Raw genomic sequence first — 27,391 nt, forward strand, 5'->3', positions numbered from 1 at the left:
GACCCATATATTTCTCCATACAGAATAATTGGTCACATATAATGTTCCATACAGTATATGATGAGCTCCACATAATGTTACAGTATATGATGGTCCCCATGGGCGATGCTCCAGTGTGTTATGGGCCCAAATAATGCTCCATATATAATGGGCTCCATTTCTAATGCTCCAGTGTATAATGTGTCCCATAGATGCTTCTCCGGTGTCTGATCTGCCCCATTTAGCATGCTCCAGTATATGATGGGCCCCATGGATGATGCTCCAGTGTCTTATGGGCCCAAATAATGCTCCATATATAATGGGCTCCATTTCTAATGCTCCAGTGTATAATGGGCCCCGTAAATGGTGCTCCAGTGTCTGATGTCCCACATTTGGAATGCTCCAGTATATGATGGGCCCCATTTTTAATGAACCCAGGCATGGTATGTGAAATGGAGTAATCTGAAGTGTGTGCTGCCGCATCCTTCACTTTTGGTGTGGGTGAAGGACACAAGGAAAGGGGTTGCTCCTGACCAGAAGCCTGGACTGACGACTCAGTGCTTGCATTTTTTTAAACTTCAGAAGAGGAGGCAATAGATCTGGAGGCTGTTTCAGCAATATAAGGCAAAAACAGTTCCTGATGCTCTGGCTTTAAAAGCAGTCTACCTACTCCCAAAAAAGGGAGCCAAGTTACAGGCCTTCCGGAGCTACACCATGACGCAGGCTCAACACATCCTGCCTTAGCTGCTATTGTGTTTTTGGCACTACCAGCAGATGCACCACCACCACCATCAGTACCAGGTGGCCCCCCATGCCCACGTCCGCATCCTCTTCCACCATACTTCCTCATGTTTTGGAAAATGGACCCAAAATACCAGCAGATATATAGTACTGTATCAGAAGCGTATAGCTCTATACAGTCTAGGGATAATAGTAAATCTCTGTATATATTTCATGAGTCATACACAGATGTTCACAGGCTCAGTATGGATTACACAATAAAATAAAAAGTTGAAAAAGGGTACAGTATCACCAGATACAAGGTATATATAGTATATTGTAAACATTCTGAATCTCTGTATATATTTCAGGAGGCAGATATAAACGCTCTCAGGCCCAGTATGGATTACACAAGAATATGAAAAGCTGTAAATGGGTAATGTAACACAAGCGTACAGCTGTATACAGTGTTGGGGTAATCTTAAATCTCCAAATATATTTCCGGAGTAACAGACAGACATTCCCAGGCTCATTATGGATTACACCAGAATCTAACTAGCAAAAAGGTTACTGTATCAGAAGTGTACAGCTGTATACAGCGTTGGCCAAATTTGAAATCTCGGTATATATTTCCAGAGTCACCCCCAGACGCTCACTCAGTCCGGGTTTGACCAAAATAAAAATTGTTGTAAAAAAGGTACTGGATAACAAGATATCAAGTATATACAGTATATTATAGGGTACAATTGAAATCTCCGTATACATAGTCCCGTAGTCACTCTCAGACGCTTACTCAGTATGGATTTGACCGTCATACTAAATGTCGAACCAAGGTACTGTATAACAAGATACAAGCTGTATCAAGTATAGGGTAAAAATTGGTATCTCCGATTCACCGTATATATAGAAGGCGTAAACCACACACGCTCACTCACTATGGATGACACCGTAATAAAAAATTTTGAACAAAAGTACTGTATCAGCACATACCAGGTGTATCCAGTCTAGGGGTAATTGTAAATTTCCGTCTATACTTCTGGAATCAGACACAGACAGTCACAGGCTCAGTATGTATTACACCCTGGCACACCCTGCAAACACGTTTCCTGCAGTGGTGCTCCAGGTGCGCCGAACGTCTGTGGAGAAAATCCAACCTACCCGAAGATTTCATCCATTTTAAGTTTAAGCTTCGAACATACAACACTGCCCTTCACCTCTCAAAACAAGCCTATTTCAACACCCTCATCACTTCACTGTCCAATAACCCTAAAGTCTCTTTGACACTTTTCATTCTCTACTCAACCCAAAAGTACAGGCCCCTACCACAGAGCTTCGAGCTGACGATCTGGCCAATTACTTCAAAGAAAAAATTGACCAGATCCGACAGGAAATTATCTCCCAATCACCTCATACCATGCACTGTCCTCTCTCCCCCACTGCATCTAGCTCACTCTCTGACTTTGAACCAGTCACAGAAGAAGAAGTAAGCAGGCTCCTTGCATCTTCCCACCCAACCACTTGCACCAGTGACCCATTTCCGTCACATCTACTCCAGACCCTTTCCCCTGCTGTCACCCCTCACCTAACGAAAATATTTAACCTTTCTCTCTTCTGGTATCTTTCCCTCCTCATTTAAGCATGCAATCATACATCCACTACTTAAAAAACCATCCCTCGACCAAAACTGTGCCGCTAACTATAGACCTGTTTCTAATCTTCCCTTCATCTCTAAACTCCTGGAACGCCTGGTCCACTCCCGTCTTATCCGCTATCTCTTCTCTCTTCTCGACCGTCTCCAATCCGTTTTCCGCACTTTAAATTCTACTGAAACTGCCTCACTAAATTCTCTAATGATCTACTAACAGCTAAATCAAATGGTCATTACTCAATGCTAATTCTCTTGGATCTCTCTGCAGCATTCGACACTGTGGATCATCAGCTCCTCCTCACTATGCTCCGTTCCATTGGCCTCAAGGTCACCATTCTCTCCTGGTTCTCCTCCTATCTCTCTGACCGCTCCTTTACTGTATCTTTTGCTGGCTCCTCCTCCTCTCATCTTCCCCTTACTGTTGGGGTTCCTCAAGGATCAGTCCTAGGCCCCCTCCTCTTCTCTTTGTATACTGCCCCTGTTGGTCAAATAATCAGTAGATTTGGTTTCCAGTACCATCTCTATACTGACGACACTCAATTATACTCTTCTTCTCCTGACATCACGCCAGCCTTATTAGAAAACACCGACAATTGTCTAAACGCTGTGTCTAACATCATGTCCTCACTATATCTGAAACTGAACCTGTCAAAGACTGAACTCCTTGTGTTTCCTCTCGCTACTAATGTACCTATACCCGACATTGCCATTTCCGTGTGTGGTTCTACTATTACTCCCCAGCAACATGCCCGCTGTCTTGGGGTCATACTTGACTCCGAGCTTTCCTTTGTCCCCCACATCCGATCACTGGCTCACTCTTGTTATCTGCACCTCAAAAACATTTCTAGAATTCAACCTTTTCTTACTTTTGACTCTGCAAAAACTCTGACTGTTTCTCTTATTCATTCTTGTCTCGACTATTGTAACGCCCTTCTAATTGGTCTCCCTCTTATCAAACTCTCCCCCCTCCAATCTGTCTTGAATGCAGCTGCCAGGATCATATTCCTCGCCAATCGTTACACCGATGCCTCTACCTTGTGCCAGTCATTACACTGGCTACCCATCCACTCCAGAATCCAGTACAAACTTATTACCCTCACCCACAAAGCTCTTCATTGCTCAGCACCACCCTACATCTCCTCCCTTGTTTCAGTAAACCATCCTACCCGCGCCCTCCGTTCTGCTAATGACCTGAGGTTAGCATCCTCAATAATCAGAACCTCCCACTCCCGTCTTCAAGACTATACATGTGCTGCGCCAATTCTTTGGAATGCACTTCCCAGGTCAATACGATTAGTCCCCAATCCCCACAATTTTAAGCGTGCCCTGAAAACTCATTTATTCAGACTGGCCTACCGCCTCAACACATTAACCTAATCTATCCCTATGTGGCACAGCCAAAAGTTTTTTACCATAACCAGGTTCCCCGCATCATGTTCCCACTTGCTTTATGCATCCATTAGCCCTCTGCATCCGTACTGTTACACACTTAACATTATGGCTGGTCCATACAATCAGGGCAACTGTTACCACCCACCTTTTGCGTCTCCCCTTTTTTCCTCATAGATTGTAAGCTTGCGAGCAGGGCCCTTATTTCTCTTGGTATCTGTTATGATCTATGTGATTATTGTTTTGCTGTAATGTACACTCACTGGCCACTTTATTAGGTACACCTGTCCAACTGTGTGTTAAGACTTAATTTCTAATCAGCCAATCACATGGCGGCAACTCAGTGCATTTAGGCATGTAGACATGGTCAAGACAATCTCCTGCAGTTCAAACCGAGCATCAGTATGGGGAAGAAAGGTGATTTGAGTGCCTTTGAACGTGGCATGATTGTTGGTGCCAGAAGGGCTGGTCTGAGTATTTCAGAAACTGCTGATCTACTGGGATTTTCACGCACAACCATCTCTAGGGTTTACAGAGAATGGTCCGAAAAAGAAAAAAAATCCAGTGAGCGGCAGTTCTGTGGCCGGAAATGCCTTGTTGATGCCAGAGGTCAGAGGAGAATGGGCAGACTGGTTCGAGCTGATAGAAAGGCAACAGTGACTCAAATTGCCACCCGTTACAACCAAGGTAGGCAGAAGAGCATCTCTGAACGCACAGTGCGTCGAACTTTGAGGCAGATGGGCTACAGCAGCAGAAGACCACACTGGGTACCACTCCTCTCAGCTAAGAACAGGAAACTGAGGCTACAATTTGCACAAGCTCATCGAAATTGGACAGTAAAAGATTGGAAAAACGTTGCCTGGTCTGATGAGTCTCGATTTCTGCTGCGACATTCGGATGGTAGGGTCAGAATTTGGCGTAAACAACATGAAAGCATGGATCCATCCTGCCTTGTATCAACGGTTCAGGCTGGTGGTGGTGGTGTCATGGTGTGGGGAATTTTTTCTTGGCACTCTTTGGGCCCCTTGGTACCAATTGAGCATCGTTGCAACGCCACAGCCTACCTGAGTATTGTTGCTGACCATGTCCATCCCTTTATGACCACAATGTACCCAACATCTGATGGCTACTTTCAGCAGGATAATGCGCCATGTCATAAAGCTCGAATCATCTCAGATTGGTTTCTTGAACATGACAATGAGTTCACTGTACTCAAATGGCCTCCTCAGTCACCAGATCTCAATCCAATAGAGCATCTTTGGGATGTGGTGGAATGGGAGATTCGCATCAGGGATGTGCAGCCGACAAATCTGCGCCAACTGTGTGATGCCATCATGTCAATATGGTCCAAAATCTCTGAGGAATGCTTCCAGCACCTTGTTGAATCTCTGCCACGAAGAATTGAGGCAGTTCTGAAGGCAAAAGGGGGTCCAACCCCTTACTAGCATGGTGTACCTAATAAAGTGGCCAGTGAGTGTATATTGTCTGTACAAGTCCCCTCTGAAATGTAAAGTGCTGCGGAATATGTCAGCGCTATAGAAATAAAATTTATTATTATTTATTATTACACCAGAATTTAAAAAGTAGAAAAAGGGAAAGGTATTTGAAGCGTACACCAGTATACAGTGTTGTGGTACTTTTAAATCTTCGTATATATTTCAATCTCAGTAAGCCAGTCCATACTCTCTGCTACTGGAAACTACATGGATACAATTACAGACGGAAAGTCGAGTGTTTGCAGAAATTTGGGAATTACTCATCACGTGAAAACCTCCCGGTAGATGTCGCAGAGGCAATGCAGACCCTCAATTACTGTGTCTGTGGAGACAGCGAAAACGGTTCTTTGTGAAGAAAGGATTGCTTTATTGCAGTAACGTGGATCCCATCACGTTACTTGTCTCCATCAAATTGTGATCACAGGGAGAGATGTAGACATGGTCCTCACTGCCTATCATGATGTGTCTGGTCATTTTGAAGTGCAAAAGACAGAAGCCACAGGCCGTAGGCGATTCCATTGGATTGGCATGAGAGGAGACATTGAAAAATGGTGGCAGGAATGTCACACATCTGTGACTATCACAACTGTGAAGGTGATCATAAAGCACCACTGCATCCGCTTGTAAGTTGACGTCCATTACAAATGGTAGCCATTGATCATCTGAAGGTAGAGGCCAGCAGGACAGGCCATAGCTACATCTTAACCATCATCGATCAATACACCAAATTTCTAGTGGCCTTCCCTGTGAAGGATTTAACTGCCGGGACTACACAGTGGTGGAGCAGGGAGAGGTAAGTATTGCAACTTGCAAGTGCTGTGGCCATGACCAAGCAGGGGGGGCACACTCGTGGGCGACGGTACTGGCATAGGGTCCCTCAAAGTACGCTGGTGTGTCTGACTGCGAGTGGGCCCCCCCCACCATCAGAGACACTGTATTGTACTATGAGGGACCCTGTGCCGGTGCCGTCGGCCATCAGTGGGCCCATCCACCTGTGCAGAGCAACGGCACTTGCCTGGGTGCACCAGGTGTTGACCCCAGCCCAGGTATTGACCCCTTGGGGGGGTGGGCAGCCCAGTTAGGGAGGTTTAAAAAATGGCATATGTTGATGTGTAGGCTGGTCATTCAGAAGCTGCAAATGGCAGAATTGGGCTAGTCCGAGGAAGAGGAGGACAAAAGCGAGGCAGTTTTCTGGCAACCTATGTGTCATCAGGGAAAGGTGGGACAAAATCCTTTCAAACCCATGCATGGTTCATTTTAATGAAGGTTAGGTCATCAACATTTTGGGTCGACAGATGGGTCCTTTTTTCTGTCAGGATTGATCCAGCAGCACTGAAGACTCTTTCAGATAACACACTAGAAGCAGGGCAAGCGAGCTCCTGTAAGGCATATTGTGCCAATTCAGGCCAGGTGTCCAGTTTAGAGGCCCAATAGTCAAAGGGGAATGACCTGTGAGGGAGATCATTGATATGGGAGGAGAAGTAGTTTGTTTTCAAATAATTTTATTGGTTTTTTGGAAATAAACAGGGTAGGGAAAGGAAGGTAGGAAGGGAGGGAAGGGAGTGGGGAATAAACAACCTTGTACAGGTACGGAAAAAAAATTTAAAAACTAGAGAACCCACAAACAGGCATAGAATAACATATATCGAATAACAACATAAAAGAAAAAAAAAAAAATCGACAATCCTTATTATGGGGTAACATTCTTGGAAGGAGATACAGCTCCCAGTACTAAAGCGCCCAGGTTTAAACTTCAAAATATAGTGCCTCTTGTTAAGTCTAGTTGATATGAAATTTGAACAAGATAGAAAAAATTGAGTCTAAGCTAATGTACATAAATAGCAAATTTTATTTAGTAAAAAGGCTGACATGTACAGACATGGGTACAAGCAACATAGAATAACAGACATGAGCAGAACAAATAAAGAAGGGTCAAGGATCAATCCTCAATATAGTGACCTATATACCCTAGATCGTAGCAAATACCCTACCCATGGTAGAAGTACATATAAGACGGACAAAATGCCAGTAAATTATATCAGCTGTCTATATGCGGAAAAAGTATAATACAAAGAGTGTAAATCACCCAAATAGTAGACCGCATATTCCAAACAAGCCTGATAATAAAAATAAATACCTAAAGGCAAGAGTAAGAGTAATTACCCGTCATGATGTAATTCCCAGGGGCAGGAAAGAAGACCCCGACGCACGTTTCGGTGTGGATGTCCTTCTTCAGGGGGCATGGCTTTAATGAGCCCACATTCCCATTTAAATACCCACTAGATATGCTGTTTAGCAAATCAGTGCATAGATAACCGGTGACACTGCTACATCGTCATTAGTAAGTGTCCCATATATCTGTGTTGACCAATGGTATTATACAAATGTCGACATGTCCTCCAATATCATGCTAAAGCGTCATTAGCCGCTTCCCAGGAAGTCAACGAGAGGGAGGGCAATGACTTCTATTGCCAGCTAAACACCTCAACGTCACTTCCGCCCACACTGGGGCGGAAGGACGTCACTATCACCCGGGAAACCCGATAACATACGGCGGCCAAAGCATGATAATGATGGAACAGGAAGACCATTACTCCTGCTGCCAGCTTAGTGCCGTAACGTCACTTCCGCCCATAAAAGGGCGGGAGGAGGCGATGTCAGAAGGAGGGAATAACGTGTCCTCCAATGGCAGATCGGCGCGCGCCTACCACCCGAGGAAACCAAGTCACATGGAGCGGCCGGCGCCTGGCCGTAACCAGGCAACATGGCAAACAGAGGTAGCAGGCGCGCGCCGGAAATGCCCGGCAGTAACTAATACATATACTCTGAATCTAGTAGAATCAGGCAATGAAAGGAAGGGGGAGGCAAGATAAGACAGGCAGCAGGGGTAATCGGCATATATATCAATGCATCTTTACATGAAAGAGCAGGCAGGATGAAAAAATCTCTATACATGATGTAATAAGTAATGGACTAAATGAATATAAATAATTCTAACTACAATTCTATAGATGCATAAATCAAAATAGAAATTAATCAGATTTGATGATATATTATCACTTCATTGGATTAGTTGTTAATGCATATATATCTATATACAGAATAAATCCACGGAAAATACAAACATCTAATAGGTTCATGCTACACAGTGTATTTAAACAAAGAATATAATATACAAAGCATCCAAAGATATATTATATAGATGGCACTAAAAAATAGTGCTCAATCTGAGTCCAATTTTAGAAAATGTGTATAAGAGGGCCTGTTCAGAGATGCCAAAACTTGATAAGATGTCCACAGACTCTTGATAGCAGCAACTAATAGCTCGTGAGGAGATCATCAATGGGATAAGGGGTAAGATGAAGATTTGTCACTAAAGGAAATATAAATGAACAAGTAAACAACATATAAACATCAACATAGAATTAAAAGCCAGTTAAAACTCAGGTAAGGTGATTAATGGATAAGTATAAGATCATAGTGGAACACGGGACTGAGGCACAGATGGTTCACAGGAATGAAGCAAAACCCTGTGATTCATTTAAACCTTGTGGACACATAGTTCCTAGGATAGTAATCCATCTGCATTCTATCTGCGCTAATAGGCGCTGTATATCCCCACCTCGTATTCCACTATGAACGTGTTGGATACCCCTAAGCAAAAATGATTTTGGGTTGCATTGGTGGAATGCTTTGTAATGTTTTGGTATGGTCTTAAGAGTCGAGAGGTCTGTGACGGTAGCTGCTGCCATAATGTCCCGTACATGCTCCCGTGTACGGGTTCGAAGTTGGCGTGAAGTTAAACCAATATAGATTTTATTACATCCGCAGGTGGCATAGTATATCTCGTGTGTCGTACTGCAGGTAATATATTGTCTGATTGAGAATTGTTGAAGACCATCAGATGACACAAAATTATTAGTGCGTATGATATTTTTACAGGACATGCAATTTCCACAGGGAAAACATCCCTGTGGTGGGCCTTTAGAGTTAAAAATGTTTTTTATCCGCGGGATGTAATGGCTATGTACCAGTATATCAGATAAATTATTACCTCTCCTGGCTGTCATAGAGGGCCTTTCTGGTAAAACGGTAGCTAGAGATGGATCAATCTTTAGAATATTCCAGTGCCGTTGCAGACACTCCCTCATGGTTGACCATTCATTATTATATGTCGAAATGAACCTAATGTGACTCTCAGTTTGTTTACTTTTTCTGTTCTTTGAATACAGGAGGGAGGTCCGATAACTCCTCTTAGCCCTCTCATATCCAAACTTAATGTTCCTATTGCTATAACCCCTCATTTGAAATCTAGATTTAAGATCCTTGGCCTGATTCTCAAATCTTTGGTCCGATGAACAGACCCTCCTTAATCTGAAAAATTGTCCCGTAGGAATGGCCCTGATGGTGGCCTCTGGATGGCAGGAGCTGGCATGGAGTAATGAATTTACTGATGTAGGTTTACGATATATATCTGTTTGTAGTTGAAAATATTCATCGACTAAGATTTTAATATCAAGAAAATCTACCTCGGTCTTACTGACCGTATAGGTAAGTTTAATATTGAGATTATTATGATTTAGTCTCTCCATAAATCCATGCAAATCTGGTTCAGTCCCCTGCCAGACGATAAATACGTCGTCTATGTATCTCAGCCAGCACTGCACATGGTCAGCGGCCTGGGCGCCCTCCCCCCCAAAAACCTCCCTCTCCCAGAGACCCAGAAAGAGGTTAGCGAAGGAGGGTGCACAGGCCGCACCCATTGCAGTGCCGCATCTCTGTAGATAAAAACATTCCTTGAAAACAAAGAAGTTTCGAGTCAGAATGAATTCAAGTAATTCCAGAATCAGATCACAGAGGGAACCATCAAGGCCACTACTAGTCAGAAAAAATCGACAGGCTTCAAGGCCATCCTGATGGCGAATGGATGTGTAAAGAGCCTCAATATCAGCAGTCACCAGAATCATATCATGTTCCAAAGTCATGCCATCGATCCTAGCCAGGACATCCATTGTGTCTCGGGCATAGGAGGGCAAAGCTGATATAATTTACTGCCATTTTGTCCGTCTTATATGTACTTCTACCATGGGTAGGGTATTTGCTACGATCTAGGGTATATAGGTCACTATATTGAGGATTGATCCTTGACCCTTCTTTATTTGTTCTGCTCATGTCTGTTATTCTATGTTGCTTGTACCCATGTCTGTACATGTCAGCCTTTTTACTACATAAAATTTGTTATTTTTGTACATTAGCTTAGACTCAATTTTTTCTATCTTGTTCTAATTGTATTTAGAGTCGTTGCTCATATGTTCATGTTTGAACATGGTGGAATTTTTTCACTACTAATTAGGTATTATGATTTGGAGATTTCTTGTATTATCTGTATTTTCTGTGTTTTTCACAGCTACTCTCTCCAAAAATTCAATGGACTTTAAGGCGCGTGAGCAGACGTGGTTGACACGTATTAATGAGGTCTTTAGTGACCAACCCACAGTATCAGTAGCAAATGGTGGTAAGGATACAAAGGATTTGATCAAGAGGCTCAAGAACCTCTTGAATAAACGGACACGCATTTGGTGGAATCGAGCTTTTTTAATTAAGTATATTGAGAGAGGTCTGGTACCGAGAGGTCTGCGTGTCCAGGTGTTTCCTTCATTCGAGGTGGAGGATATAGTGTTTCGTCATAAGTGGGAGGACCTGGCGAACAACTGTTCGAAAGGCTTTATGGAGCTCCTGGCGGCCCAAAATCAGGAAATAATTGACGCCCTAGATCAAGAGATAGAGGGTATCCAAAAGAAACTCAAACAGGAAATCTCCAATGGTGATCTGGAGGCAATAAACCAAGAGATTGACAATGAATTTCAAAAGTGGGAGAAAGAAATTTATGCTAATAAAACCTCAAAGTTCCAAAGAGATACCAGTGACAGACAATCTAACACTATGTATAGGTGGAATAGGAGACTACGTCGGTCCAGGAATCCACATAGGAAGAGATCTACCTCCTATACATCCTATGCCTCTAGTGAGGGATCTTCCAAATCTATGTCAGCCAAAGACCAATCTGTTGCCTCACTCCCCATTAGAGATATGCAGGCAACAAAAAGGAAATTTACATTTCCGAATAAACAAGACAAGAGAGATAGGAAGAATAATTTGGAGGTAATAAATTTATCTAAACATGTTCTTACTATGGCTCAACTTGAGGTATTATCCAAAGGCCTTACGTTTTCTCCCACTAACCCTTATGACTCCTTTACAGCAATAAAGGACTTATACTTATTTTCAAGAAAACTGGTCCTTAAGAAGTTACATGCAAAAGGAAATGTTGATCAAAAGCAACTGATGGGTGTGGAGGAAGAGGCCTTACAGGCTTTAGAGGAACTACTTAAAGAACAAGACATGCTGCCTGAAGGTATGTTCCCCCAATCATTCTGTCCACGCTCCACTAGGTTTCCCCCCTTGTCTTTATGTCCCTCAGTGGACATCTTTACGAGACTGGTTGTAGAAGATTTTAAAAAAATCTCTCATAAACGTAAGAAAGACAATCTCACGATTACACAACGTGGGGCTCTGAGAGAATTACGTTCTTTAGATGATATAATCATCAAACCAGCAGACAAGGGGGGAAACATAGTGCTTTGGCCGCAGGATATGTATGAAAAGGAGGCATACAGACAGCTTAAAGATAAAAATACTTACCTCAAACTTGATCATAGTCCCCTAAAGGCTTTCTCAGTGGAACTTGAAACCATTTTAAATCAAGCCTTTGAAAAAGGCATCATTCCTAAAAAGATATTAGAGGGTTTATTGACTAAATTTCCAAAAATACCAACGATATACTTTGTATCCAAAATTCATAAGAATGCCGCCGATCCACCGGGACGCCCAATTGTGTCGGGCATAGGGGGGCTATGCGAACCTATATGTAAATTCATTGACTATTATCTTAAGCCCCTGGTCGGAGCCTTGCCCTCCTATGCCCGAGACACAATGGATGTCCTGGCTAGGATCGATGGCATGACTTTGGAACATGATATGATTCTGGTGACTGCTGATATTGAGGCTCTTTACACATCCATTCGCCATCAGGATGGCCTTGAAGCCTGTCGATTTTTTCTGACTAGTAGTGGCCTTGATGGTTCCCTCTGTGATCTGATTCTGGAATTACTTGAATTCATTCTGACTCGAAACTTCTTTGTTTTCAAGGAATGTTTTTATCTACAGAGATGCGGCACTGCAATGGGTGCGGCCTGTGCGCCCTCCTTCGCTAACCTCTTTCTGGGTCTCTGGGAGAGGGAGGTTTTTTGGGGGGAGGGTGCCCAGGCCGCTGACCATGTGCAGTGCTGGCTGAGATACATAGACGACGTATTTATCGTCTGGCAGGGGACTGAACCAGATTTGCATGGATTTATGGAGAGACTAAATCATAATAATCTCAATATTAAACTTACCTATACGGTCAGTAAGACCGAGGTAGATTTTCTTGATATTAAAATCTTAGTCGATGAACATTTTCAACTACAAACAGATATATATCGTAAACCTACATCAGTAAATTCATGACTCCATGCCAGCTCCTGCCATCCAGAGGCCACCATCAGGGCCATTCCTACGGGACAATTTCTCAGATTAAGGAGGGTCTGTTCATCGGACCAAAGATTTGAGAATCAGGCCAAGGATCTTAAATCTAGATTTCAAATGAGGGGTTATAGCAATAGGAACATTAAGTTTGGATATGAGAGGGCTAAGAGGAGTTATCAGACCTCCCTCCTGTATTCAAAGAACAGAAAAAGTAAACAAACTGAGAGTCACATTAGGTTCATTTCGACATATAATAATGAATGGTCAACCATGAGGGAGTGTCTGCAACGGCACTGGAATATTCTAAAGATTGATCCATCTCTAGCTACCGTTTTACCAGAAAGGCCCTCTATGACAGCCAGGAGAGGTAATAATTTATCTGATATACTGGTACATAGCCATTACGTCCCGCGGATAAAAAACATTTTTAACTCTAAAGGCCCACCACAGGGATGTTTTCCCTGTGGAAATTGCATGTCCTGTAAAAATATCATACGCACTAATAATTTTGTGTCATCTGATGGTCTTCAAAAATTCTCAATCAGACAATATATTACCTGCAGTACGACACACGAGATATACTATGCCACCTGCGGATGTAATAAAATCTATATTGGTTTAACTTCACGCCAACTTCGAACCCGTACACGGGAGCATGTACGGGACATTATGGCAGCAGCTACCGTCACAGACCTCTCGACTCTTAAGACCATACCAAAACATTACAAAGCATTCCACCAATGCAACCCAAAATCATTTTTGCTTAGGGGTATCCAACACGTTCATAGTGGAATACGAGGTGGGGATATACAGCGCCTATTAGCGCAGAAAGAATGCAGATGGATTACTATCCTAGGAACTATGTGTCCACAAGGTTTAAATGAATCACAGGGTTTTGCTTCATTCCTGTGAACCATCTGTGCCTCAGTCCCGTGTTCCACTATGATCTTATACTTATCCATTAATCGCCTTACCTGAGTTTTAACTGGCTTTTAATTCTATGTTGATGTTTATATGTTGTTTACTTGTTCATTTATATTTCCTTTAGTGACAAATCTTCATCTTACCCCTTATCCCATTGATGATCTCCTCACGAGCTATTAGTTGCTGCTATCAAGAGTCTGTGGACATCTTATCAAGTTTTGGCATCTCTGAACAGGCCCTCTTATACACATTTTCTAAAATTGGACTCAGATTGAGCACTATTTTTTAGTGCCATCTATATAATATATCTTTGGATGCTTTGTATATTATATTCTTTGTTTAAATACACTGTGTAGCATGAACCTATTAGATGTTTGTATTTTCCTTGGATTTATTCTGTATATAGATATATATGCATTAACAACTAATCCAATGAAGTGATAATATATCATCAAATCTGATTAATTTCTATTTTGATTTATGCATCTATAGAATTGTAGTTAGAATTATTTATATTCATTTAGTCCATTACTTATTACATCATGTATAGAGATTTTTTCATCCTGCCTGCTCTTTCATGTAAAGATGCATTGATATATATGCCGATTACCCCTGCTGCCTGTCTTATCTTGCCTCCCCCTTCCTTTCATTGCCTGATTCTACTAGATTCAGAGTATATGTATTAGTTACTGCCGGGCATTTCCGGCGCACGCCTGCTACCTCTGTTTGCCATGTTGCCTGGTTACGGCCAGGCGCCGGCCGCTCCATGTGACTTGGTTTCCTCGGGTGGTAGACGCGCGCCGATCTGCCATTGGAGGACACGTTATTCCCTCCTTCTGACATCGCCTCCTCCCGCCCTTTTATGGGCGGAAGTGACGTTACGGCACTAAGCTGGCAGCAGGAGTAATGGTCTTCCTGTTCCATCATTATCATGCTTTGGCCGCCGTATGTTATCGGGTTTCCCGGGTGATAGTGACGTCCTTCCGCCCCAGTGTGGGCAGAAGTGACGTTGCGGTGTTTAGCTGGCAATAGAAGTCATTGCCCTCCCTCTCGTTGACTTCCTGGGAAGCGGCTAATGACGCTTTAGCACGATATTGGAGGACATGTCGACATTTGTATAATACCATTGGTCAACACAGATATATGGGACACTTACTAATGACGATGTAGCAGTGTCACCGGTTATCTATGCGCTGATTGGCTAAACAGCATATCTAGTGGGTATTTAAATGGGAATGTGGGCTCATTAAAGCCATGCCCCCTGAAGAAGGACATCCACACCGAAACGTGCGTCGGGGTCTTATTTCCTGCCCCTGGGAATTACATCATGACGGGTAATTACTCTTACTCTTGCCTTTAGGTATTTATTTTTATTATCAGGCTTGTTTGGAATATGCGGTCTACTATTTGGGTGATTTACACTCTTTGTATTATACTTTTTCCGCATATAGACAGCTGATATAATTTACTGGCATTTTGTCCGTCTTATATGTACTTCTACCATGGGTAGGGTATTTGCTACGATCTAGGGTATATAGGTCACTATATTGAGGATTGATCCTTGACCCTTCTTTATTTGTTCTGCTCATGTCTGTTATTCTATGTTGCTTGTACCCATGTCTGTACATGTTAGCGTTTTTACTAAATAAAATTTGCTATTTTTGTACATTAGCTTAGACTCAATTTTTTCTATCTTGTTCTAATTGTATTTAGAGTCGTTGCTCATATGTTCATGTTTGAACATGGTGGAATTTTTCCACTACTAATTAGGTATTATGATTTGGAGATTTCTTGTATTATTGATATGAAATTTGTTGTTCCAGGTCTTCCATTTTTTTGAGCATTTGTGAATGTGATTGTTGTTGATCGCAAATCTGCGTTCTAAATCGCTGTGTTGGCCTATCTTGTCAAGTATGTCTGAAAACTTGGGAACCTCTGCTTTCTTCCACCATTGTGCTAACATGGTCTTGGTCACTAAGAGGATGTGTATGATAATGTGTCTTACCGAATCATCAAATTGTTCCATGTCTAATGAAAGAAGTGCTCTTTCGGGTGTAATTGTGAAGTCCTTAGCAATGAGGTTAATGTGCTGTGTGACTTGAAGCCAGAGGTTTTTGATTTTTGAACAACCCCAGAAAATATGGTAGAGGTTCCCTTGGTGTCCACAATCTCTCCAGCACAAGGAAGATAGCTCTGTGTTAAAATGCGATAACCTCGTCGGGGTATAGTACCATCTATTTAACAATTTGCAATAACTCTCATGAAGACCCATTGATATGTTGGAATTGTAAGTGTTTTTGAAGGCATCGTTCCAGTTCTCGAGACGGATATCAGCACCAAAATCGGACTCCCATCTCTTCATGTATATGTTTTTGTGGCTCGTTAGGTCTTTGACAACAGATCTATACAAATTACGCAGACTCCAGAGGTTTTTATTTTTAAGGTTGCACAGTAGTGAAGATAGCATTTCATAATTCAAAGTCTTCCCTTTTATGAATTTCCAAATTCTGTCTTTCAACATGGTGTAAAAGACTAGCTCAGATGACGGTAAATTATATTTAACCCTGATCTCACCGAATTTCAGGAACTCCACTCCACTAAAAACATCCCCCACCCTTTTAATTCCAGATTTCCCCCAAACCTCCGGTATCGGGAGATCATCCATCAGTGCCAATGAAGATAGAGGCAACTTTAAGATTTGCTCTGCTTTTTTGATATTTTTAGTCGGTTTAATGAGATCCCTCCAGGCTGAGATTATCGTCCGGAATATAGGATGAGATGAGTTCGCACTGGGCTTTTGCAGAAGGAAGTGAAAGAAAAGTTTTTGAATGGAACCTCTATCACTAGCATCTCTCTCCAAGCCATACCAAGCTGGATGTGTCATGTTTTCAGTAAACCAGTGCCAGCTCTGTTTGATGAGTGAGGCCTGATAATAAGCGTATATGTTGGGCAGTCCTGCGCCCCAATGTTTTTTATTTTTGTACATCAAGTCTGCAGATATTCTTGCTTTTTTACCTTTCCAAATAAATAGTTGGATGAACTCTTGAGCTCTATCAATGGTTTGGCGCGGAAAGCTAACTGGTAAAGTCCTAAATATGTATAAAATTTTGGGAAGGATAAAAGTTTTGACTGCCAGAATCCTCCCAAAGATGGAAGTCTCTAGCTGAGCCAAAAAGGATAGATCGCCTGTAATAGTCTTTATAATGCTGTCTAAATTGGCCCTAACTGTGGCTTGGATTGATCCTGCTATTCTAATCCCTAGATAGACAATCTCTTTGTCCTCCCAAATGAACTGGGTTTGGGCCTTTATTTCGCTAATTTCAGATTGTTTCATGTTTAGAGTTATAAATTTTGATTTGTTTGGGTTTATCTTAAAATAAGATGCTCTAGAGAATTTTTCTAGTTCAACTGAAAGGGCTTTAATGGAGTTTGCAGGATCCAGTAGCGTGAGGAATAGATCATCTGCGAATAATCCAATTTTAAAATTTCGTGATGGCAGTTCAAAGCCTTTAATATCATTGTTTATTCTTATTTTTTCGGCTAGGGGCTCTATGGCAAGCACAAATAGAAGGGGGGACAGGGGGCACCCCTGTCTCGTGCCATTGGTAATGTCGAACGGGTCGGAGAGGAAATTGTTTGCATAAATCCAGGCACTCGGACCTGAGTACAAGGCGAAGACTGTTGATAGAAACTTCTCATCAAAGCCAAATCTAGCGAGAGTTGCTTTTAGGTAAAGCCAATTTAGCCTATCAAACGCCTTCTCGGCGTCCAGTGCCAGAAAAGCAGTTTGGGTTCTCAGGTTGGTCGCTAAATTTATCAGATTCAACACCCTTCTAGTTCCGTCTGAGGCCAGGCGGCCCTCTGTAAAGCCTATTTGATCATCCACCAACAGACGTGGAAGGATGTTTTTTAATCGGTTTGCAATGATCTTTGAGTAGATTTTAATATCGCTATTTATGAGCGATATTGGCCTATAGCTCTGTATCCTCTCGGGGTCCCCCCCTCCTTTGGAATCATGATAATTGTTGCCTCTAACATCTCCTTTGGGAAGGAACCCCGAGAGGACGCCAGATCAAAGACGGAAGCCAGCTGTGGAGCCAGAACTTTTGAAAAGGATTTATAGTAGTCTCCAGAGAAGCCATCCGGCCCTGGTGATTTTTGGGACTGCAGTTTCTTGATTACGTCAGCAATTTCTCTCTCTGTAAAGGGGCTATTGACATAACTCAAGTCCAGCTCATCGACTCTTGGTAGATCAGTACTCTGTAGAATAGAATCTACAAAATTCGAGTTAACCACCGGTGTTTGGGGGTCATCTTTCAGGTTATAGAGATTTTTAAAGAATTCTGCAAACGAGTTGACAATGTCCCTAGGGTGAGTTTTGGGGTCACCCGAGGGAGATACTATCTTATTTATTCTCCTTTTAATTCTTTCTCTTTTTAATTTCCTCATCATAAACCTGGTAGGCTTGTTAAGAGACGCATATGATTTGTACCTAGATGCTTTGATGACTGCATCATATTCCTGGTAGATTTCAGATCTCAAACTCTGTCTAAGTCTCAAAATCTCAGCCTGGACGGTCTGGGAAGGAACTTTTAAGTTTGTTTGTTTTTTCTCTAGATCATTAATTTGGGCCTGTAGGTTTGAAATATTTTCCCTATTTCTCTTCTTATGTTTAGAAAGAATTTGCATAAGACACCCCCTCAGGACCGCTTTATGGGCGTTCCAGACCGTGAACTGATCTACTTCACCAGATACGTTTTCCTTGAAGTAGTTTAAGAAAGCGTTTTCTATCTCTTGTTTGTAATCTGGTATATATAGTAAAGCTGAGTTAAGCTTCCAGCGGAATGGTTTGTCAGGGGGAGGACCCACAAGGAAGTCAATGAGAACCGGGGTATGATCCGAGATGGACTTCTGCATGAAGTGAATGTCCTTAATTTTGGACAGAGTGAATATGTTAGTAAGTAGAAGATCTATCCTGGATGCTGTCTTATGTACATCTGAAAAGTGGGAATACTCACGTGACGATGTATTCAAGCAGCGGAAAGCATCATAAAGCTCATTTTGAATTAACCAGTCTTTTAAAGCTGGGACCTTGTGGCGAACTAAAGAGGATGAATCAATGCTGCTATCTGGGACAATATTAAAGTCGCCCAATAAGATGAGTTCGCCTGTTTTGACTTTGTCAATTTTTTTGATAAGCTTGTTCAAGAAGCGAATGTGTCCCTTGTTGGGTGCGTATACATTCACTATTGTGCATGGCCTTTCATGGAGTAAACATATGAGTATATGAAACCTACCCAAGGAGTCTGGTATCTCTTTGATGAGCTGAAAAGGAACGGTGCCACCTACCAATGTGATGACCCCAGCCTTTTTCTTTGTGGAAAGTGACTTGTACATGTGTGGGAAGTTCTTGTGCTGGAAGACCGGGTGTCGATCGGAAGCCAGTTTAACCTCCTGAAGGCATACCAATTCTGCCCGGGTTTGGTTGATCTCCTTCCATACCTTCAGGGATACCTCGTATCTTTAAGTTATTTCTCCTGCTTCGGTCTTCCAGATCCGTCAATTTGTTTTTAAGGGAAATAACCTCCTTTTTGACGAGTGAATTCTCCTTTGAGAGGTAAACTATATCCCTCTCCGCCTGTACCATCTTTACCTCATATTTCTCAACCTTTTGGCTAAGATTTCTGCAAGTTTCCTGTAGGGCCTTGGCCTGAGTCTCAAACCCTATTTTTAGGGCATCACTGAAGGACTGGAAGAGATCCGCCATGAATCCTTCAGTGGCTTGTTTGTTGGACCCCTTGTATTCCCCCAGGTTAATGGATGGAGGAGGAACCTCAAACGAAGGGAATGGACCTCCATTATCCCTCCTAGGCTTCTGCCTTTCAGGGCTTGTGTTTGGAGTATAGTCAGCTGAGTGTTAAATATTAATAATTCGTTAAATATTTCTTATTACACCCAGTTCTGTAGATTGCTTTAGCTTATATGACATAGGCTATTTTTAAGCTTGGCTCATGGTAGAAATGTCAGCTCACTACATATTTAAGTTTAGCCTTGAGGTAAATGTCAAACTCCATATATACCGAGATCACGTGCTTCAAGAGACGTATATAATTCATGGCTAACTGTAGAGGTCGCTGTCTTCTTCCCTCACCATCATGAGACACAGACGCAAGATGACATAACTGAACAGCTGGTATGTTACTTTATTACGAAGAAGCCTAAGAGAGACAGAGGCCATTTGCCATGTGGGATCTCAGAGAATGAAGATGGAAAGCTTTTGCTATGAACAATGGACAATCTCTCTTTCACTTATTTTTATTCACCTGTTTTTTTTGTAATAACCTTTCTTTGATGGAAGAATCCAAATAAACCACTATATTTTTATCTGGTAACTAGTCCTGAGTATTTTACAGGATAAGCATTATTTTACACTGAGACACTGTCGGAGTCCTCAGATGAGAGACTCCCAGTCTTTCCCTGATCGCCTGGTCCCTTCCTTTTGTTTGATTTGGAAGTGTCCATTTCCTCCGTAAGAGTCTCAATTGGAGGGGGGGTTTAATGTTGCCCCCTAAATTTTTATTTTTTTGAGGCGTTTCAGGTTGTGTTTTAGATAGGGTTTTGGTCAATGAGCTATTAGTACCTGATCCCCCTTTTGCAACTTTGACAGATGCAGGGTTCTGAGATTTTTTTAGATAAGACATTTTTGGCTCGTCTCCTTTCAGGGGTGACCTAGATTTTATTGGGCTTAACAAATTAGAGATATCGTTGTATGATTTAGAGTGTGCCCCAGAATTGTGCCTCGTGACCCTGTGTGGGCTAATGGAAGCTCTGCCCCTACCTGACTGCATCTTGGTTTGCCACAAACCCTTCCCAGACATCAGATCTATGACCCCTTTAAATTATTCAAACAAGTTAAGAAAAATGGTCAAAAAGCAAGTTTCCCAAAGGAGTTAACTGAGAGACCCTTAGTGAGCGCGAGTAAAGTCACACAATTCTGCAGTATCAATATCAGCAGCCCACTGTATCTCTGATCCTCAGTTGAAATAAAGGTAATCTTCTGTTATAATTCACTGGTCAGATGGATACCAGGCACCGGGACCACCAGCCATGAACTGCAGACTCTGTTATATTGTATGCCTGCAACGCTGATATGCTGAAAGCAGCCAGTGAACAATCCCTAGGGACGCTATATGGGGATAAAGAGTGCCTCCCAGATGCCTGTGTCCTTTCCCCAGTACCCCTGTGGTTAAGTCTCTGCTGTGTTGTACAGTTCGTGGGAGTATCTGTGCCTGTCACAGGGGAGACCACTGACTGAACGCTGCAGGGCCTGTGACGTCAGGTCTGCTCAGTGCTGACAGGCTGGAAGCTGGGAGCGGTCGGATCTACTTCCCATTGAAGTCTATTGTGGCTGTGAGCACTAATCAGCAGCCGGATCTAGTGGCCCAAACTCGGATGTGCCTCACCTCTGCTGTCTTCAGAGGCTCCCCCTGTGCTTGTCGCCCCCTGTCCGGTCCTCAAAGTGGCTGTGGAACGCTGTTCTTAGCCGTTCTGATGTCTGTTCAATGGGTCCAGTGGTATCCCTCCGCCTCTCTGCTCTGTGACAAGAAAGTATTCCCTGCTGGTGTCCTCTGCTTATATCCTCGGCGTGTCAGTCCAGAAAGGGTCCAGATCAGCTCCTCTGCCCCCGCTCTCCTCACACTGGCCGTGAAACTTCCTGATTTCGGTGGCACTCAGTCAGAAATCCAGAGGGGAGATTGTGCATAGTTCCGTATCCCTCCGCCGCAGCAGTGCCATTATCCTCTACACCCCACAGGCAAAAAACATTGCAGTCAGTTAGAATCAAGTTGTGCCTTACCGGGAGGATTCCAAATAAAGTACTTATTGTCCTTATTACTGGCGATAAGCCTCCAGATCAGTCCTGGCTTCTATACAGCCCACAGTAGCACTCCAGTCACTTCCAGGAAGGCAAATGGTGGCAGGGTGATGTCCCTCTGTTTCTCCTACACCAATACTGTCCCAAACTTTTAAAAGTTCATATCTTCGGTCTCCTTTGGACCAGGGTCCTAGTTTTAGGCTCAGAATGTGCACCAGAGTTTCAGGAATAGAATAGGGTCCAGTATGGGTTGTTTTTGTTAACCCTTTGCACGCTTTTTTGTTGCTTTAGTGTGTGACTGTGGGAGCTTAGAGCTCTTGCCTCCTACATGCTCAGAGCCCAGGCCACGCCCCTGGAGAAGTAGTTTGTAGCCATAGTTGACAACTGCTGTCTCCTGTCACTTTTAATCGATGCAGTATTACCAGTCGTGTGAGCGGTACTTGAGAAAACGCCACTTCAGCTGTGTGCACCACAAACACCTCTTCCATTGTGCCCACTACGGCTCGTGGGAGAACCAGCACCACTGCTGTGTGCTGGGAAAACCTCAAAACAAACGATTTACCAGAGTTGCTTGTTTGTTAGCTGATATTATCTATAGGTTCTCCGGTGCCATGATGTTGTATAATTTGCCTTTGTAGCGTGGATGGAGGATGCCGGCCAGCCAGTAGTCATCATCCTTCATCATTTTGGCAATGCAGGGGTCCCTTTTTAGGATCTGCAAGGCATAAACGCACATGTGGGCCAATGTTCCAGGTGTCAATAATGCACTGCCACTGCTGGGTGGAGCAGCACTTTCTGGCAAATCCACATCCCTACAGTCACGCACAAACTCTATACCTGACCTTGGAATGCCACATTTTCTCTTACCCCCTGAGAGGCATCCTCCTGCCCAAAATAATCATCCCCCTCATCCTCCTCCTCTTCCTCTTCTTCCTCCACCTCGTCCAGGACAATTCCCTGACCAGACAAAGGTTGACTGTCAGCAAGGCTTCCCTCCTCCTCCTCCTGTTCCTCCTCCGCTGCAGACTAGAGTTGAGTGAAACGGGTCGAAAAAATTCAAAAGTCGCCGACTTTCGCCAAAGTCGGGTTTCATGAAACGAAACCCGACCTTAGCGTGAGGTCAGCCACGAGGTCGGCGACCATCGCGCCAAAGTCGCATTTCAAAAGATGCTTTAGCGCCCTTTTTCAGCCAATCAGGAAGAACGGACACTGTGGGCAACGTGTTGACATAGGCAGCGGTCACCACCATCCTGGAGAAGGGCATGCAAGTGATTGGCTTGCTTTGTGTGACGTCACAGGGGGTATAAAAGGGCGGGGACGCCGACCGCCATGTTACTCATGCTGATCTCAGAATAGGAAGAGCTGCTGCAGCTGCTGATTCTGTAGGGAGTGCGTTAGGAAGGCAAAAAGAAAAAAAAAACTGCTTCTGCTGCTAACGCTTTTCATTGTAGTTACTGTGCAGTGAAAGGTGAAGATTTTTGCTTTTGTGCAGCAGCGCTGGTGGTGACTAGCCTGCCTTTTAAGGCTAGCTGCATTGCTGTGTGCACACTGGTGTTCAAACTGCTTTTTTAAAAGCAATCCAAATTGTATTGTTTGTCCTGGTGAGGTAGAGAGCATTCATTTTTTCACACACCATACAGCGGTGTACGCTCCTCACACAGTACCGTGTAACGGCTGTTATCACAGCCAAATTAAAGCTATCTACGTGTCTGACTCTGTAAGGAAAATTCGAGGAGTTTGTCCGTTCTTACAGACCTACACCTTATAGTTTTGTCCGTTTTTCAAACAGTTTAGTTTATTTGCTGTTTGATTACATTCAAAACTAGAGAGAGACAGCGTGTGTCAGTCCGTATACAAAAACACGGAGCTTGACAATTTTACATACACCGTAGAGCGGTGTACGTGCACGCTCCTCTCTCAGTACCGTGTAACGGCTTTTATCACGGCTAAATTGAAGCTATGTGTGTGACTCTGTAAGGAAAAGCCGAGGAGTTTGTCCGTTCTTACAGACCTTCACTCTAGGGAGATTGCAATTCTGCCCAATTCTATATACACCTTGTACTTTTGTCATACACTAGGCAATTTCTTCCTGTCACATTGCGGTGTAATATAAACAGGGCCTGACAGAATCCAACTGTGTCCTGAAGTCTAGAGAGATTCAAATTCTCCACAGTCCTCTATACACCTTTCTTACACCATCCAGAATCTGACTGTCACATTGCGGTGTAATATAAACAGGGCCTGACAGAATCCAACTGTGTCCTGAAGTCTAGAGAGATTCAAATTCTCCCCACTCTTATATACATCTTGTTCCTTGTTTTACAGTAGCATATAGTTGGTGTTTTTTTGGGTACATTTTCACCAATGATGAGGAAGTGTGGCGGAAGAGTTCATGGAAGTTGGCGGGGGTTGGCAGCTGGTAATGAAGGTGTTGGTGTTGGTGGTGGATCTGCTGGTAGTGGCAAAAGCAAAATAGCACCTAATGAAGGAGGTGTTGAGCCTGCATCATCATCTGGCTCCACAAGGCCTCGAAGGCTCCCTTTTCTGGGAGTAGGTGAACCGCTTTTAAAGCCGGAGCTTCAAGAACAAGTTTTGGCTTACATTGCTGACTCCAGCTCTATCGCCTCCTCTTCTGAAGTTTTAAAAAATAATAGCACTGAGTCGTCATTGGAGGCTCATGGTCATGAACCACACCTTTCCTTGTGTCCTTCACCCCAACCAAAATTGAAGGATGCGGCAGGCCACACTACAGATTACTCCATGGAGCTGTTTTCACATACCATGCCTGGGTTATCAAGTCAAATCGTGAATTACCCAGGCCAAGATGAATCTGACATGGAGTGCACTGATGCACAGCCACTGATAGATGATTCTGCTGGTACATTCACTCAGAGTACTACATTGTTCTCACAGTGTACTGAGGCAGAATCTGACCCTGATGAAACTCAGGTGCCCCTTCCCGCATACTATACCACCATACACGGTGACACAGAGGAAGGTGCACATGACATTGAAGAGGAGGTGATGGATGACCCAGTTGTTGACCCAGATTTGGCATCCATTGGGGGAAGAGGGTGCCGCTGCCAATAGCTCAGAAGAGGAGGAGGAGCATCCGCAGCGGGCATCGACATCACAACAGCTGTTATCTGGCAGGCCCGGAGCAGTCCAAAAACAGGTTACAAAAACCAAGAGTTGCAGGACAGCTCGGCCAGACGGTCAAAATAGCACAGCATGCAAGGCCTCAATATGTGTTCCATAGTAGGAAGAGTGCAATGTGGCACTTTTTTGAACAAAATCTTAATGATCAGGCAAAGGTTATATGTAAGAAGTGCGCAAAGACCTTTAGCCGAGGGAAAAATCTGAGAAATTTGAATACCAGTTGCATGCTAAGACATTTAACCACCATGCACTTGCAAGCGTGGACGGACTACCAAAACTCACGTACCACATGTGCAACTGCTTACAAAGAAGGTAGTCAGCAACACTACATTGTTTCGCCCACTGTAAGCCTACCAGTTAGCACACCACCAGCAGCAAATGTTGAGTTGTCGTCGCAAGGGCAAATCAGTCAGGGAATCACACTGTTATTGCAACGAAAGACTGAATCTAGGCCATCAGAAACACCAACTCCATCACGATCATCAACCCTCTCTCAGTCCGCATTTCCACCGCTAGTTCGACCATATGCAGCTCTCAAGTCCAGCTCACCCTACCCAAGACTATGAGTAGGACAAGAAAGTACTCATCCTCTCATCCGCGTACACTGGGTTTGAACGCCCACATTGCCAAACTAATCTCGTTAGAGATGATGCCCTATCGGTTGGTTGAAAGTGCAGCTTTCCGTGAACTCATGGCCTACGCAGTACCATGCTATGACCTACCCAGTCACCACTTCTTTTCTCGCAAAGCCATCCCAGGCCTCCACCTTCATGTGAAAGACTGCATTGTACATGCACTCAAGCAATCAGTGAGTGGAAAGGTGCACCTCACAACTGATGCATGGTCCAGTAGGCATGGCCAGGACTGTTACGTGTCCATCACTGTGCACTGGGTTAATGTGGTGGATGCAGGGTCCACAGGGGACAGCGGTGGTGGGACAGTGCTGCCTAGCCCACGGTATAGGAAACAGTTGGCTGTAGGCGTTCGACCCTCCTCCTCCTACACCTCCAGAAGCGAAAGCTCGTCCACAGAACACAGTCGCACGAGCACTCCATCCGCAGCTGCCAGTGTTGCACACGAGGTGTCCCCCTATCGAGCAGCTAGTGGAAAGCGTCAGCAGGCTGTGTTGCAGATGATGTGTTTGGGCGACAGACACACCGCCGAGGTGCTGGCCGAGTACTTGAAGCGACAAACTGAGTCGTGGCTGGGCAGTCTACATCTTGAGGCAGGCAAGGTAGTTAGTGATAACGGCCGGAATTTTGTGGCAGCCATAGCCCTTTCAAACTCAGACACATACCTTGCTTGGCTCACACCTTGAACCTGGTGGTGCAGTGCTTCCTCAATAATTATCCGGAGTTAACAGGCCTGCTACAGAAGGTCCGAAGACTGTGCTCGCACATCCGCAGGTTGCCGGTACACTCCAGTCGTATGCAGAAGCTGCAGTGATTGCTCCACCTTCCCAAGCACCGCCTAATTATCGATGTAGCAACAAGGTGGAACTCCACCCTACACATAGTTGAGTGGCTGTGCGAACAGAGGCAGGCCGTAATGCATTTGTGGGAAGATACACGGGCAGGCAGATTGAGGGAAGACATGGAATTGTTGGGTGTGCAGTGGTCAAAGCTGAAAGACCTCTGTAAAGTCCTTCAGTGTTTTGAGGAATGCATACGGCATCATAAGCATGAGCATCCCACTTATGCGTCTGCTCATGCAAAGTTTGGTGCACATTAAGGATCAGGCGTCTGCAGTAGAGATGAGCGACTTTGCCTTTTTTTCGGGTCGAGTCGGGTTTCGTGAAACCCGACTTTCGCAAAAGTCGGGTCGAACGAAATCGTCCGATTATCGTGAAAAGTCGAAGGCCGAATGAAACACGAAACCCAATGCAAGTCAATGGGGAAGCAAAGTCGGCAGGGAGTGGAGGACAGGAAACACACCTACAGTGCCCTTTTGAATGCCAAAAACATCAATTCTGATTACTGAAGCTTTTCAACCATAATTTACTTCATAATACTAGTTGCGCACTGAAAAATGGGGGTTATTTGGCTAAATTTGTGGGGGGGTAGGGCTGGCTCCAGGTTTTCATGTGCCCTGGGCCAAAGAGCGCCCCTTTAACACATACCACAACTCATGATGCTCCGATACCGCAGAGAAATAGCGGCATAGTACAATGAAAAATACTTCACTTTTTACATCTCATGACTGATATCCATTTTAAATTCTCCAATAGCTCCAAAAACGGACAGTATATTACTCCATATAGTATTATGGCCACCGCATAGTGCGCTATATAGAGTAATGAGGCCCATATATTTCTCCATACAGAATCATTGGTCCCATATACAGTAATGTTTGAAACAGTATATGATGAGCTCGACATAATGCTACAGTATATGTTGGTCCCCATGGATGAAGCTGCACTGTCTTATGGGCCCAAATAATGCTCCATATATAATGGGCCCCATTTCTAATGCTCCGGTGTATAATGGGCTCTGTAAATGCTGCTCCAGTGTCTGATGTCCACCTTTGGAATGCTCCAGTGTATGGTGGGCCCCATATATCATTCTCCAGAGTATAATGCTCCCCAAAAATTGCTGTCCCAACATTGAAAACAATTAAATA

This window comes from Dendrobates tinctorius, unplaced genomic scaffold (genome assembly GCF_039654945.1).
Source record: "Dendrobates tinctorius isolate UK_male_01 unplaced genomic scaffold, ASM3965494v1 ptg000040l, whole genome shotgun sequence".
NCBI lineage: Eukaryota > Metazoa > Chordata > Amphibia > Anura > Dendrobatidae > Dendrobates > Dendrobates tinctorius.